We start from the raw sequence: 14,605 nt of genomic DNA on the forward strand, positions 1-14,605 counted from the left end.
AGTAACTTCAGAGACTGAGGTAATCTGGGCGGAACCCCTGCTCCCGGGGACATTGGCCCAGAAGGCCGAACTGATAGCGCTCACCCAAGCTCTTACCTTAGGGGCGGGGAAAAAGCTGACAGTATATACAGACAGCCGATATGCTTTTGCAACGGCGCATATACATGGGGCCATTTACAGGGAGCGAGGGTTACTAACGGCTGAAGGAAAAGAGATAAAAAACAAGCAAGAGATCCTAGCCCTGCTAACAGCCCTATGGAGGCCAGAAAAATTAGCCATTGTACATTGCCCAGGGCATCAGAAACTAACTACTCCAACTGCTCAAGGCAACTTTCTGGCAGACCAAACTGCAAGGAATGTGGTGAAGGCTCCCAGCCAACTCCTTGCACTCCAGCTCCCTGACCCGGGCCCCCGGGACTTGCCATATTTCCCTGAATATTCAGAACAAGATCTCCAGTGGATTGACAAACTTCCCCTGAAACAAATCCAGAATGGGTGGTGGACTGATACTAATGACCAAACCATCCTACCAGAAAAATTAGGACAACAGGTGTTAGAACACATCCACCGAACCACCCACCTGGGGGCCCGGCGGATGATAGACCTAATCAGACGCTCCAAGCTCAAAATCAGACATATAGCTGAGATGGCCAGCAGTATCGTGACAAGTTGCAAAGTCTGCCAGCTTAACAACGCATACCCCCAATCTCAAGCTGCAGCAGGAACAAGGCTCAGGGGAACCAGGCCCGGTATCTACTGGGAAGTAGATTTTACTGAAATAAAGCCAGGAAAGTACGGGTACCGGTAATTACTTGTCTTTGTAGATACTTTTTCAGGGTGGACTGAAGCATTCTCAACCAAAAGAGAAACTGCTCAGGTCGTAGCAAAGAAAATTCTGGAAGATATCCTTCCCAGGTATGGATTCCCCATCCAGATAGGGTCAGATAATGGGCCCGCTTTCATCGCTAAGGTAAGTCAGGACTTGGCTTCCATCCTTGGGGCAAATTGGAAACTACATTGTGCTTACAGGCCCCAGAGTTCAGGACAGGTAGAAAGGATGAATCGGACCTTAAAAGAGACCTTAACTAAATTGACTATAGAGACTGGCGCTAATTGGGTAGTCCTTCTCCCCTGTGCTCTGTTCCGGGCCCGTAATACCACTTACAAACTGGGCCTTACCCCTTACGAAATCATGTGTGGCAGACCTCCACCCCTGGTTCCTAGCTTAAAAGATGACCTGCTTAAGTCTGAAACAGAAAATGTCTCTGAATTCTTATTTTCCTTACAAGCCTTACAGAAAATTCACCAAGAAATCTGGCCCAAGCTGAAAGAGCTATATGAGACCAGTCCCCCACCGACACCCCATCCGTACCAGCCGGGAGACTGGGTCCTGGTTAAGTGACACTGACAAGAGACCCTAGAGCCCAGGTGGAAACGACCACTCCAAGTACTCCTGACCACACCCACCACCCTGAAGGTAGAAGGCATTGTGTCGTGGATCCACTACACCCACGTCAAGCCAGTGGACCCAACCTCCGACCTTCTGGGTCCAATCACGGCCGCGGCTGAAGCACCGGACACGTGGACTGTGGACAGAGCTAAGAACAACCCCTTAAAACTCACCCTGCGCCGGCAGCATAGCTCACTGCAAACATGCAGTTAGGTAGTCTAACTCTAACATTAGTTGCCCTAGTGGCCGCTGGGGAAAACATAAAGCCAGCTCCTAATCCCTTTGTCTGGAGATTCTGGCTTTATGAAAACCAAACCCACCCTGGGCAACCTCATAAGCCTGGGAAATTAGTGGCCAGTGCAGATTGCCCCTCCTCAGGGTGCAATAGCCCAATTTTACTAAATTTTACCGATTTCCCAGTAGCCAAACCAGGGGCACCAATAATATGCTTCGAGTATGATCAGACTGAATACAATTGTAAGCACTATTGGTGGCACCAAAGTGCCGGCTGCCCTTATAACTATTGTAACATCCATAAATACCAATGGTGGGGTGGAAAAGAACAGATAGATCCCAGATGGCCCTTCCATCGCAGACGAGATAGAGACCTTTCATATACGTGGATAGTTAGAGACCCCTGGAACTCCCGCTGGACCACGCCTCAACACGGGGCTGTATACTACTCCTCCGCCTCCACATGGCCTAGCAGTCACCTCTATCTGTGGCGGGGTCTAGTTCAGGTATGGCCCCTGGTCCATGGAAATATCCAGCGACAAGAAAACCGCCTGACACAAGATTTACGTCCTTTTTCCTGGTTAAAATTATTGCAAGAAGGATTAGAACTTGCCAACCTTACAGGACTTCACAGCCTGTCTGGTTGCTTTCTGTGTGCCACTCTAGGGCATCCACCACTAACCGCTGTCCCCCTGCCATGGGGATCCTCCACCTCTGCCCAAGCTAACAACCACCGAAACCTCTCATATGCCCCTATCCCTAACGTGCCACTATACCTAAACCCCAGTCAAGAAAAGTTTCCCTACTGTTTCTCAGGAACTAATTCCAGCCTCTGCAACATCACTGCAACGCCCCCTAACATCACCTTAAGGGCTCCGTCAGGCATATTCTTCTGGTGTAATGGAACATTATCTAAAAACCTATCAAGCCCCTCTGTTACCAACCTACTGTGTCTTCCTGTCACATTAGTTCCCCGGTTAACTCTACTTACTGCCGGCGAGTTCCTAGGGTATACCGGTAACTGGACTAGTGCTGTTATTCACCCAGACCCTAGACCAAGACCTGCACGAGCCATATTTCTCCCCCTCATTGCAGGAATCTCCCTCACCACATCCTTCATGGCGGCCGGACTGGCTGGGGGAGCCCTAGGTCACACCCTCATAGAAAGTAACAAGCTGTACCAACAATTTGCCGTTGCTATGGAGGAGTCAGCTGAGTCCCTTGCCTCCCTCCAGCGGCAGCTCACATCCCTAGCACAGGTAACCTTGCAGAACCGGAGGGCCTTAGACCTACTCACTGCTGAAAAAGGGGGAACGTGTATGTTTCTAAAGGAAGACTGTTGTTTCTACATAAATGAATCAGGGCTCGTGGAAGACCAGGTCCAACAGTTACACAAGTTAAGCACAGAAGTAAGAACACGGCAGTTTGCTTCGGCTGCAGACCAATGGTGGAACTCATCTATGTTTTCTCTGTTAGCCCCCTTCCTTGGACCCCTGCTGAGTCTACTATTTCTGCTTACCATAGGACCTTGTGTTGTTAACAGAATTTTGCGGTTCATTAAAGAAAGGTTTAACACTGTGCAACTCATGGTCCTCAGAGCCCAATACCAACCTGTAAACGCTGAAACAGAATCAGACTTATAAGACCCAAGATTGGCTCTAAAAAAATACCTGAAAAGAAAGGGGGGGAATGAAAGGAGCCGGGCACATTCCTCAGCCCCGGGCTCAAAACAAACAAGCCCAGTACAAACACATCCCATCCTCCCATCCCACCACATATCACCATATATCTCTCAAACTTCCTGAGCCCAGTACAAACACCACCAGGAAAGTCTCCGATAAGGGGACAGCCGTTCAAAGTTTTACTGAAAGAGCAGGAACCAAAAGAATTCCTTTGTTCCCCTGTAACTTTCAGGCTATAAAAAGCAAACACTCGCATTGTTCAGGGCCCTCTTGTATGCTGTGGAATGGAGGGACCAGGTTCGAATTTGTAGTAAAGATCCTTGCCACTTGGCTTTGACTCTGGACTCTGGTGGTCTTCTTTGGGGAACTAACGGTCTGGGCATAACAGCATAATAAACTAGTGGTAATTATGCCCCAGATTCACATTGAACAACATGAAGCCAGCAGGGACTGAGAGAAGAGGGACTTTGAAAATAGAGAAGTGTCAAGGATTAGGAATTTTCAGTGATGTTAAAGAACCAATATAGTGGGAGTAAGGAAATTTGAGAGGAGGAATATTAAGATGTTTTGATCAGAGAGTGGAATATTGGAATCAAAGTTTCTGGAGGTAAAATACTATAAGAGGACAAGATGTAGGATGCCGTTATTTGGTTGCTAACACAGAGTAGAGGTGATATTTATTGGAGGTGAATGAGCTCAAGAAATTGTAAGCCTATGTTGCTGAAGTTATCTGGTGAATTAGTCAAGGTAATTAAGGCTAGCTATAGCAACAAATAAACTCAGCTGATTAATACACAAAGGTTTGTTTCTATGCTCATGCAGAATCAGGCTCAACTTTGTAGGAGTTGTCATCCATCCGGTAACGTAGGATCCAGGCTTCTCTCTTCTTGAAATTCTGGTAATTCAACACATAGTTTCTAAGATCACTGCAGCAGGGGAAGAGGAGACACGGGATAAATATACTGACCTTTAACTGCTTCAGCTTGGAAGTAGCATGTGATATTTCAGTTCACAGTTCACTGGTAAGTACAATTTAAATGGTCCCATTCTAATTGCAAGGACAGCTAGGAAATATAAGGCAATCAGTGAACTATTTGGTGAGTGTTAACTGTCTTTGCCACATTCCAGCAGGACTTGGGGTAGTGAGCAGCATTGTGAGTCAAGTGTCAAAGTTCTGGATGAATATGTGTGTGGTCCATCTTGGAAGGAAGAAGAGGCAACCAAAAGGATGGGGAGGTGGTATATCAAGAATGGTTTTAAAAGATAAAACAATTTTGAGTAAGGGTTAAAGAAATATAATCTAGAAATTTCTATGGGGAATTTAAGAAAATGCTATCCTGTGTCCAGATCCCCCATTCTGGGTTGGGAAATAGCATGGAATATGGCTGGAAATGTGAACTGCTACTATATTGTGGTAAGAATTGACACCAGATTAAATCTGTTGGCCTTTATCCTGGAAACAAAAGAATAAAATGACATGATAAAAGTGCATTGTAGGAAAGTTATTTTGTCAATGGCATTCAGAATGCATTGAATGGGGTAGATACTGGAGGTGAGAAAACAATTAAGAGGTATGAGCTAATGGTGGTCACAGTAGGAATCCACTGTCACATGCAGGAGACACTAAGTGAGAAAATTCAGCAAGCTTTTATAACAAACAGTTGCTGCATATTTTAATTGCCTCCAGCAAATTCACAGAAGGACCATAATGGCCTTGGAATGGGATGGGAGACAAAAGAGAGATAGATGAGATATGCCTAGAAGAGCTAACAAGGGTAGCCAGAAAGATTAAAGGTGAAGGAAAGAAATAAAGAAAGAGTCTGCAGAAAAGGACCAATGGACTCCAGGCACACATGGCCTATAAGTTGGGAGACAAAAGGCAGTGGTGACTAGCAGCAGCTGAAGGCCACACACGGGGTCTTCTGGCATCTAAGCCAGTGGTTAGAAACCTTTAAGATTTGTCTTGCCAAGTCAGTATTTATTCACTCTTAATTTCAGGATTTATATGCCAATAATATATATTTCCACTTAGAAATTTTCTGTACATCTAAAATCTCATTGCATATAAAATTATTTTTTGAAACTTTCAAGATTAAGAAGCTGCATTTACAATATAATTATAAACCAGATTTAATGAGTGTCACTTATATCTTTTTCTGTTTTGACCTTTTTCCATTACCCCAAGTTTCTGTGTATATTCGTATACTCAAAGCTACGGAGATATCTATCTCAAACTATTTGTATCCCAGCCCCACTCTTACTAGGTCCAGAACTATTATTACCACCTGCTGACTACAGCCCAAGAAGCCTTAGATAGGGCCAAAGGGGACCAGAGCCCACTCTCTGCTGAGCCTGAAGCTGCTTGGCCAGAAACACAAATGGTAGAGGAAAGTGCAGAGTGTTGTGGGAACACAAAGCAGGGAGTTCTGAAATGATTGCGTGATACAGGAAAAGGCCTCCATGAGATGTGAAAGGTAAGTAAGATATAGTGTGGAGGCTGAGAGCTGAAAAAAATATACATGATGTGTTTTAAAAACTGAACAAAATTCAGGGCAACTGGAGTATACAGAACTGGAGGAGAGTGGTGTTAAGTGAGGCTGGAAAGGTGGGCAAGACTCAGAGCTTGAAGGGGAAGGCATAAAGAAGACATTCTTCTTAATGGTGTAAAATGCAAGCACAACACTTTAAGTTATGTATTATTTTGGGCAATAATAAACTAGATACTGTTTTGAGTTTTTTTTTTCAGCTATTAGCTCTTTTAGTTCTTATTCCTACTCTATGAGATAGATGATATCATTACTCCCATTCTATAAATAAGAAAACTAGAGCATGAAGAGGTTAGGTAACTTGCCCAAGATAATACTGCAGCAGAACTAGGACTCAGTTTCAAGGAATCTGGCTCCAGAATTTGTGCTCTAGAGCAATCCACAATACTGCCTTATGCCAATATAATGTGTCTCCTTGGGACAAAAAAAAAAATCAAGCTTTTCTTTATAATTGTTTGTGGTAATAATTTAGAGACAAAGAAACTTTTCAGTATAAAACCACTGGACCCCAGAATACTCCATGGATGGCCAGAGGCCCAGGAAAATTCACCAAAAGGAGAAATGGTGCACACACACACACACACACACACACACACACACACAAATTAAATTTTCTTAAAAGTGATATTTGATTACTTCTGATCCTGGCAAAATGAAATGGAGTAGGCTTACTTTCCATTATTCCTTCCACTTAAATACAAGTAAAAACCCTGAACATTATACAGATGTTTCTCTACTTACAATGGGGTTATGTTCTGATAATCCCGTCATAAGTTGAAAATATTGTAAGTCAAAAATGCATGGCTGACTGGCAACTGTGACTCACTACCACTGCCCAGCATCGTGAGAGAAATACAGTTTCTACACAATGTGTGTCACTCTTACTCCATCTTAAAGTGGAAAATTCCCAAATGGAACCATCATAAGTTAGGAACCATCTGTCTATGAATCAAATAAGAAAAGGTTATGAAAGGTAGTAAGAAGAAATCAGCCTGGCTAGTGACCTTGGGACCCAAGGAATGATATGATGTTGCATTCCCTGGGTTTCCTTTTTGCCTTGAGTGTCCTATATAAGGAACTGAAAAAGACTAAAAAGCAAACACCAACAGGTGGAAACAAAAATGTTCCTAACAAAAGCCTATTCTCTCTAGCCAAAGTATCAGGAAAGAGACAGCCTAGCAGGCCAGAAAACTTTTAGATAATAATGGCTCTACTCCAGTCAATCATCACAGAACTACCTGTGGACCCATCCCCACCCATGCAAGTAAGGGACAAGTGGAGGGTCTATCACCCTCTCAGGGATGTAACTAGGCAGTATAACACCCTCAACAGGTTGGTGTCAAAGAAGGCAAAGTAATGAACTGAGACTTTTGTCACTGCCAACTGGTAACAAGGTTATCTTCCCAACATCCACGTCATCAGTGAAGACTACAGGGGAAACGTGGACTTCCACTGGCACCAAGCAGTAATGAGGTGTTTCTACTCTTCTCTGCTGCAGTGGTGTCAGAGGAAGCCTAGTGGAGAAGTAAGAGTTTTCTCCATTGACCAGCGGTAATAAAGCCACCTACACTCCATGGAGTCATTAGATACAATATGGAGAACAGTAATGAGACCTGCTTACCTCTTTCAGCCAGGGAAGTATCACTGAAGCTTAGTAGGGAACCGGAAATTCCACTCAGACTGTCTAACACAAAGGAAAAGTCCATGCCACTTGTGTGTCAAAGGAAGCTGAGTGGGGAAACTGAACTTCTACTCCCTGCCTGGCAGTAACAAAGTACTTTGCCAGAGAAGTGTCAGAAGAAACAAGCTAATTCAGAAAGTGTAAATAAGATCCAGAGTCTCAAATAATAATACCCAATATGCCCAGGTTCCAATAAAAAACTACTCATTACATTAAGAAACAAGAAGTTATTAGATTGAATGAAAAAAAGAGAATAGGTGCCAACACCAAGATGGCAGAGATACTAGAATTATCTGACAAATATTTTAAAGCAGTGCCATAAAGATGTGTGTCACACAAAATTATTTATATGTTCAAAACAAATGAAAGCTTAGAGAGTGTTAGCAAAGAAATAGAAAGCCTCAGCAAGACATAGAAGACATAAAGTAGAACCAAATGGAAATTTGAAAACTGAAAAATGTGATAATGTAAAAGAAACTACAGGTGACCTCAAGAGCAGAATGGAGGGGGCAGGGGAAAGAATTAGTGAACCTGAAGAGAGAAAAATTGCCTTTGATAAAATTCAACATCCTTTTATGTTAAAAACTCTCAATAAACTAGGTATTGAAGAAACATATCTCAAAAATAGTAAGAGCTATTTATGACAACACCACAGCCAATATCATACTAAATGGGAAAAAGCTGAAAACATTCCCTTTGAAAACCAGCACATGACAAGGATGACCTCTTCCACCACTCCTATTCAACATAGTATTGCAAGTTCTAGCCAGAGCAATGAGGCAAGATAAAGAAATAAAGGGTATTAAAATAGGAAGAGAGGAAGTCAAATTCTCTGTTTGCAGATGACGTAATTCTATATTTAGAAAACTCCATCATCTCAGCCGTAAAACTCCTTAAGCTGATAAGCAACTTCAGCAAAGTCTCAGGATACAAAATCAATGTGCAAAAATCACAAGCATTCATATACACCAACAATAGACAAGTGGAGGGCCAAATCATGAATGAACTCCCATTCACAATTGCTACAAAGAGAATAAAATATCTAGGAATACAGCTAACGAGGGAAGTAAAGGAAAGCTTCAAGGAGAACTACAAACCACTGCTCAAGGAAATAAGAGAGGACACAAACCAATGGAAAAACATTCTATCCTCATGAGTAGGAAGAATCAATATTGCGAAAATGGTCACATTGCCCAAAGTAATTTATAGATTCAATGCTATTCCCATCAAACTACCATAGACATTCTTCACAGAATTGGAAAAAAACTACCTTAAATTTTATATGAAACCAAAAAAGAGACCATATAGCCAAGACAATCCTAATCAAAAAGAACAAAGCTGGAGGCATCTCGCTACCTGACTTCAAACTATACTACAAGGCTACAGTAACAAAAACAGCATGGTACTGGTATCAAAACAGACATACAGACCCATGGGAAAGAACAGAGACCTCAGAAACAACACCACTTATCTACAACCATCTGATCTTTGAGAAAATGAACAAAACAAGCAATGGGTAAAGGATTCCTTATTTAATAAATGTTGCTGGAAAAACTGGCTAGCCATATGCAGAAAACTGAAACTGGACCCCTTCCTTACACCTTATACAAAAATTAATTCAAGATGGGTTAAAGACTTAAATGTAAAACCCAAAGCCATAAAAACCCTAGAAGAAAACCTAGGCAATACCATTCAGGACATAGGCATAGTTCATGACAAAAATGCCAAAGGCAATGGCAACAAAAGCCAAAATTGACAAAAGGGATCTAATTAAACTAAAGCACTTCTGCACAGCAAAAGAAACCATCATCAGAGTGAATAGGCAACCTACAGAATGGGAGAACATTTTTGCAATCTACCCATCTGACAAAGGTCTAATATCCAGAATCTACAAGTAACTTTAACAAATTTACAGGGCAAAAACAACACAACCCCATCAATAAGTGGGCAAGGGATATAAACAGACACTTCTCCAAAGAGGACATTTACACAAACATATGAAAAAAAGCTCATCATCACTGATTATTAGAGAAATGTAAATCAAAACCACAATGAGATACCATCTCACACCAGTAAGCATGGCAATTATTAAAAAGTCAAGAAACCATAGATCCTGACAAGGCTGTGGAGAAACAGGAATGTTTTTACACTGTTGGTGGGAATGTGAATTAGTTGAATCATTATGGAAGATGTGTGGCAATTCCTCAAGGATCTAGAACCAGAAATACCATTTGACCTAGTAATCCCATTACTGGGTGTATACCCAAAAGAATACAAATCATTCTACTCTAAAGACACATGCACACGTATGTTTATTGCAGCACTATTTACAATAGCAAAACCTGGAATCAACCCAAATGCCCATCAATGATAGACTTAATAAAGAAAATGTGGCACATATACACCCTGGAATACTAGGCAGCCATAAAAATGAATAAGATCGTGTCCTTTGCAGGGATATGAATGAAGCTGGAAGCCATCATCCTCAACAAACTAACAGGAACAGAAAACCAAACACTGCATGTTCTCACTAATAAGTGGGAGTTGAACAATGAGAACACATAGACACAGGGAGGGGAAAAACACACACTAGCACCAGTTGGGGGCTGGGGGATGCGTGGAGGGAGAGCATTAGGAGAAATAGCTAATGCATGCAGGGCTTAAAACCTAGATGACAGGTTGATAGGTGCACCAAACCACCATGGCACATGTATACCTATGTAACAAACCCACACATTCTGCGCCTGTATCCTGGGACTTAAAGTATAATTAAAAGAAAGAAATCCACTCTAGTTAACAGCATTCTGATCAAGTCCACAGATATGAATGAGGGCCATAAAATAAATCAGATTTATCTATGAAAAAAAGAAGATGTAGAAAATACCAAATCTAAACAACAGAGAGAACATAGTCTAGAAAAAGAAAAGTGAATAGTCTCCGATCCAACATACATGTTGCTGAGTGTCAGAGGAAAGAATAAAGACGGCAGAACAGAAAAAAAAAACACTATAAATAATGGCTGAAAACTTGCCAGATTTGGCAAAAGACATAAAACTACAGATTCAAGAAACCAACTGAACTCCAAATAAAAAAACAAAAATAATCCCCAGCAAGACACATCATAATCACACTTCTGAAAAATAAAGACAGTGAAAGCATATTGGTAATAATGAGATAAATGACATCTTACTTGCAGGGACAAACAATTTGAATGACACATATTTTTCATAATAAATTATGGAGACCAGAAGGAAGTGACAGTATTTTTCAAGTGCTAAAAGAAATGAACTGTTAATCAAGATTCCTGTATTCAGTGAAAATACACTTCAGAAATCAAGGGAAAATTGAGATTTTCATATGAAGGAAAACTAAGAGAATTTGTTGCCAGCAGACCTACCCTAAAAGAATGACTAAAGGAAGCTCTCTATACAGCAAGGAAACAATAAAAGAAGAAATATCAAACTTCAGGAAGAAGAAAAAAATGGAGAAAAAATATGGATAAATACAATAGGCTTTCCTTCTCATTTTTATTTTTCTGATTATGTTTTATATTTGAAGCAAGAACTATGGCATTGTTTGATGTGGTTCTAAATGTACACTGTAGTAATTCATAGTAAGGTGGGGAAAAGAAATAGAAGAAAAAACAGAGAACAAACAAAATGAAAAGTAAATAAGCATACATAGCCCTGACATAATAATAATTACATTAATTATAAATAATCTAAGTACACCAATTAAAAGACAGATAGTGAAAGGCTGGATTAATAAACACTACTTAACCATAAGCTATCTACAAAAACAACTCATGTAAATTACAACACTATAGTCAAGCTTAAAATGGAAGATTGGAAAAACATACATCATAGTAAAATTAATCTAAGGAAAGTATGAATGGCTATATTAATATCAGACAAATTAGACTTCAGAGTAAATACAATTACCAAAAACATACAGGGACACTATGTAATAATAGAAGGGTCCATCCACCAAGAAGACATGGATCTTAAATGTACATGCATTAAACAACAGAGCTGCAAAATATGTAAAGCAAAATCTTTCAAAACTAAAGTGAGAAATAGACCAATCCACAATTATACTTGTACACTTCAACACTCATCCTTCAACAATTGTTACAACAACTAGACTGAAAGTCAGCAAGAATTTAGAATTTTACAACACAATCAATCAACAGTATCTAATGGATATATATAGAACACACCACCCAGCAACAGTGGAATATATATTCCAAATACATATTATTTTTAAGGTCCCATGGAACATTCATTAAATTAAACCATATCTAGGGCCATAAAGCAAACCTCAACAAATCTGAAAGAACTGAAATCATACAGAGTGTGCTCTCCAATGACAAACGGAATCAAACTAGAAAATGAACAAGAACTTTTTCAAACCCTTGGAATCAAAACAAGACACTTCAAAATAATCTATTAAAGAGGATGCTTGAAGGAAATCTAAAAATACATTGAACTGAATGAAAAGGATAACACAATATATTTATATCTGTGAGATATGGCTAATGAAATACTGACAGATAAATGTATAGCAACAAGTACTTACGTTTGCAAAAGGCAGTCTCTAACCAATAATATAAGTCCTACCTCAAGAACCTAGGAAAAGAAGAGCAAAATAAGCACAAGGTAAGCAGATGGAAATAAACATAAAAGCATAAATAAATAAAATTGAAAACAGATAAACAATAGAAAAAATCTGTGAAACGAAGGCCTGGTTCTTTGAAAGATCAATAAAATTGACCAACCTTTAGCAAGACTGAAAAAATAAAGAGAGAGAAGACAAAACTTACAAATAACAGGAATGAAATAGGGAATATCACTGTAGACTGCAGGCATCAAAGGTATAATAAGAGAATGCTATGAACAGACTTACATACTTAGATGAAATGGACCAATTCCTCAAACAATTAAAATACCACAACTCCTTCAATATGGAATAGAGAATTTGAATAACCCTATAAACTGTCAAATAAATTGAATTCTTAGTTTTAAAGTGTCCATAAAGAAATATCCAGACCAAAATGGTTTTACTGAAGAATTCTACCAAGCACTTGAAGAATTAACACGTTTTTTACAATGTCTTGCAGAAAAGAGAGGCTAGTATTCTGAAGCTACTATTACCCTGATACCCAAACCAGACAAAAGCAGTAAAAAATAAAAACTACAGAAAATATCCCTTATGAAAACAGAGGTGGAGGGTATTCCAAGATGGCCAAATAGGAACAGTTCCAGGCCGCAGCTCCCAAAGGGATCAATGCAGAGGATGGGTAATTTCTGCATTTCCAACTGAGGTACCAGGTTCATCTCATTGGGACTGGTTGGACACTGGGTGCAGCCCATGGAGGGCAAGCCAAAGCAGCACAAGGTATCACCTCACCCAGGGAGTGCAAGTGTTGGGGGATTTCCCTTTCCTAGCCAAGGGAAGCCATGACAGACTACCTGGAAAAATGGGACACTCCCACTCAAATACGGTGCTGTTCCCAAGGTCTTAGCAACTGGCACACAAGGTGATTCTCTCCCTTGCCTAACTCGGCAGCTCCCAGGCCAACAGAGTCTTATTACTACTAGCACAGCAGTCCGAGATCGATCTGTGAGACAGCAGCCTGTCTGGGGGAGGGGTGTCCACAATTCCTAAGGCTTCAGTAGGTAAACAAAGCAGCCAGGAAGCTCGAACTGGGCAGAGCCCACCTCTGCTCAACAAGGCCTACAGACTCTAGACTCCACCTCTGTGGGCAGGGCATAGCTGAACAAAAGCCAGCAGACAACTTCTGAAGACTTAAATGTCCCTGTCTGACAGCTCTGAAGAGAGCAGTGGTTCTCCCAGCATGGTGTTTGAGCTCTGAGAATGGACAGACTGCTTCCACAAGTAGGTCCCTGACCCCCGTGTAGAATAACTAGGAGTGACCTCCCAGTAGGGGCTGACAGACACCTCATATAGGCAGCTGCCCCTCTGGGAAGAAGCTTCCAGAAGAAGGATTGGGCAGCAATATTTGCTGTTCTGCAATATTTGCTGTTCTGCAGCCTCCACTGGTGATACCAAGGCAAACAGGGTCTGGAGTGAAACTCCAGCAAACTCCAACAGACCTGCAGCTGAGGGACCTGATTGTTAGAAGGAAAACTAACAAACAGAAAGGAATAGCATCAACATCAACAAAAAGGTCACTTATAGCAAAACCCCATCTGTGAGTCACCAACATCAAAGACCAAAGGTAGATAAAACTACAAAGATGAGGAGAAACCATAGCAGAAAACCTGAAAATTCTAGAAATCAAAGCACCTCTTCTCCTCCAAAGGATGGCAGCTCCTCACCAGCAATGGGACAAAGCTTGACAGAGAATGACTTTGATGACTTGACAGAAGTAGGCTTCAGAAGATCAGTAATAATAAACTTCTCTGAGCTAAACGAGCATGTTCTAACCCATTGCAGGGAAGCTAAAAACCTTGAAAAAAGATTCGACAAATGGCTAACTAGAATAAACAGTGTAGAGAAGACCTTAAATGACCTGATGGAGCTGAAAACCATGGCAGGAGAACTTCATGACGCATGCACAAGCTTCAATAGCCAATTCGATCAAGTGGAAGAAAGGGTATCAGTGATTGAACATCAAACTAATGAAATAAAGCAAGAAAACAAGGTTAGAGAAAAAAGAGTAAAAAGAAATGAACAAAGACTCCAAGAAATATGGGACTATGTGAAAAGACCAAATCTACATTTGATTGCTGTACCTGAAAGTGACAGGGAGAATGGAAACAAGTTGGAAAACACTCTTCAGGATATTATCCAGGAGAACTTCCCCAACATAGCAATGCAGGCCAACATTCAGATTCAGGAAATACAGAGAACACCACAAAGATACTCCTCAAGAAGAGCAACCCCAAGACACATAATTGTCAGATTCACCAAGGTTGAAATGAAGGAAAAAGTGTTAAGGGCAGCCAGAGAGAAAGGTCGAGTTACCCACAAAGGGAAGCCCATCACA

This window comes from Gorilla gorilla, chromosome X (assembly GCF_029281585.2).
Source record: "Gorilla gorilla gorilla isolate KB3781 chromosome X, NHGRI_mGorGor1-v2.1_pri, whole genome shotgun sequence".
In the NCBI taxonomy this organism is placed as follows: domain Eukaryota; kingdom Metazoa; phylum Chordata; class Mammalia; order Primates; family Hominidae; genus Gorilla; species Gorilla gorilla.